Below are 2,572 nucleotides of genomic sequence, written 5' to 3'. Positions count from 1 at the left end.
TGGTAAACGTTTGTTGAATCTGATTTAAATCTACAGCTCAGTAGTTCTGTAGAATTTGTGAAGAAGCCTAGTGCAGGGAGGCTAGTGCATTTAGAGCTTTTTTACTTGGTGCAAACGTGGTAAACGTTTGTTGAATCTGATTTAAATCTACAGCTCAGTAGTTCTGTAGTGAGCAACATCAGAGCGGAATTGCTGCTCGGAATCATTGGCTGCAGAGAAGTATGTTATACAGCTGATGGACATAATTAATGAGGTATGGCACCTGAATTCACTCAGGTCACAAGCCCTTTTAAAAGCAGCAGCAAGCAGTGAAAGGCGCAGCTGCTGTATGGAAGGAGGTGTCAGATGACGGGACGTTTGCAGCAACAGAGGGATTTCTACTGCTGACGAGTTAGTCACTGCCGTGGACACAGTAAGTTATTGTTTGTAAACAGTAGGAATATGTTAAGGATAGGGGCTATGTAAACTGTTAGAGTACGCGCGTTGACACAACACCCATTTTGTTGTTTCAAGGGTCAGACTACTGACGTTGGGTCTGTGTTTCTTTTTCTTTTTCTCACTTAGAGGGCACTTTTATCGGCGCTGAGCAGGATAGGCGGGTGAGAAGAGATTTTGACAAACAGAATGCCATACCAGTGGACCAGGCAGGCATTTCCAAGATTGGATGTTATAAGGCTTTGAAGCCCTTGTGATAAGTTGACAAGGTATGCGACACTGAGCGCATGTGATGTGTGATTAAAACCGTTTTTTGCTAGTGAAAGGGGACTATGCACTGTTGCTGCAGGTAGTGAGGAGTAATATCTAAGACGTATGTAGGTGTTTTGCATTATTGTAGGTTTAAAAGAATGGAGAGTGTAATGTAGAAGTGAAAGTTATGTCCTATAGAAGTAATTGTGAATTTAGACTGTGCATATGGCCTTATTGTAAATAAATGTGTGTGAGTGATTGACATAAAACGTTTTTTGTAACACACGGTTTTTGTGGACTCCCTGGCCGTAAGTCATGTATCCCATTAGGTTGTGGTCTACTTGTGAAGACCCCCACACGGTACGGGTTAATGAAGTATTAATTTTTAAAATACTGGTAAGCGGTTCCCGGGTTTATTCTAAGACCTATGTGGTAAGGATATGTGTTATAACAGTATTAATGATGAATATATATCTGTGTTTTCTCCTATAGGGTCTGGACGTATAAGCTGCAATAGTGGTGGTGGTTTTCGCTACTTCAAAATTGAGTGCTAATTAACCAAATGCTGCTGATCCCCTGAAGAAGTTCTGGTGGAATATGTATAGTTAAATACAGAATGAAACCTGTTGGGCTGAAAGGACACTGTATTGATTAACAGTGGATTGAATTTATTATTAAGTTGTGTTAGAACCCTGATGGCAAACGGATTTGTTTAATTGATCTCAGTTATGGGGAAATAAAGAGACTAGAAATACCTTGTTCACTTTATCTGCCAGACAACATTGGTTGAGGTGTTTTGCACTATAGAGGTTATAGCAATTTGTCAAAGTAGTTTTATGCATAATATGTGTTTTTATGCAGTTTGTGACATTTTGTAATGTGTTTAAATGATAATTGTGATATGAATTGATGGTATGTATTTTTATGTGTTTTATTGAATTGTGCACATTGTGTTGAATTAAACTGTAATTAAATGTAATAGAATTTTACATTATATGGATAAGGATACTGGACAGTTCTTTATTTGTTCAATTAACTGTTTATTTAATGTCTAGCCTATAAGGAGAAAACACAGAGACTAGAGTGTTTTGTAGTATTTGTCTATGGTGTTCTCTTAGGGGATAAACTATTGGGTCATTCAACTCCCCTAGTCTCTTTGGAGGGTCTAAGGGACCAACAATGTCGATTCCTACCCTCTCAAAAGGGACTCCTACCACTGGGAGAGGCATGAAGGGTGCCACATTCTTGGTTCCACTCTTGCCAGAGATTTGATAAGTGTGGCAGCTCCTACAGAATTTATCTACATCAAACCCCAACTTAGGCCAGTAGAAATATAAAGAGAGCCTTTCCTTGGTCTTCTTAAAACTTAAGCAACCAGGCAAAGGTATCTCATGGGCTAACTGTAGGAACCGGAGTCTGCTTTCAAGAGGCACTACAAGTCTTCTGTAGTCCACTGGGATAGACTCGGTTCACTGTATAAGAGGCCATATTCCCAGTACAACCTATGCTTCCCTGGCTCTTGCCTATCCAGCTGCGAAGCTACCTGTTGGTGAAGACCTTCAAGAGTAGGACACTCTCTTTGACCTCTGCTGAAGTCTGCCCTACAGGGTCCACCTTCTGCCAGTAAAGACTGCAGCTCAGGATGGTCTGCAGGATCCAGATCTCCAACAAGAGCAAGGTCCACTTCCAGCTCTGATTCCTCAGCAGCTGTTGCAACCACACAAGGTTGTTCCACACACTCAGCCTCAGCTGGTGGAGTCGTCACAGGTGTGACTTTGGACAGTCCTCTCGGGGATGTACTTGTTGGTAGCACAGAAGTGCTGGCTGGTTTCTTCCTGGAGGTTTTAGGTTTCCCCTTTTCCTCCTTCTTTCTTGAAATTGCAGT

At 41.3% G+C, this 2,572-nt stretch overlaps 1 long non-coding RNA gene across 1 annotated transcript; it reads left to right on the top strand.

The window, feature by feature from the left end:
• Positions 1–328: 328 nt before the first annotated feature.
• Positions 329–1,544, top strand: LOC138525600 (uncharacterized). Its single transcript, XR_011283381.1, has 3 exons — positions 329–412; positions 565–704; positions 1,180–1,544. It is a non-coding gene; the product is annotated as an uncharacterized lncRNA (long non-coding RNA).
• Positions 1,545–2,572: the final 1,028 nt, after the last annotated feature.

The sequence above is a fragment of the Ambystoma mexicanum genome, chromosome 7p, assembly GCF_040938575.1.
Source record: "Ambystoma mexicanum isolate Mex_15411 chromosome 7p, UKY_AmexF1_1, whole genome shotgun sequence".
NCBI lineage: Eukaryota > Metazoa > Chordata > Amphibia > Caudata > Ambystomatidae > Ambystoma > Ambystoma mexicanum.
The sequence above is the reverse complement of the archived record's forward strand: the minus strand, read 5'-3'. Positions and strand labels throughout refer to the sequence as shown.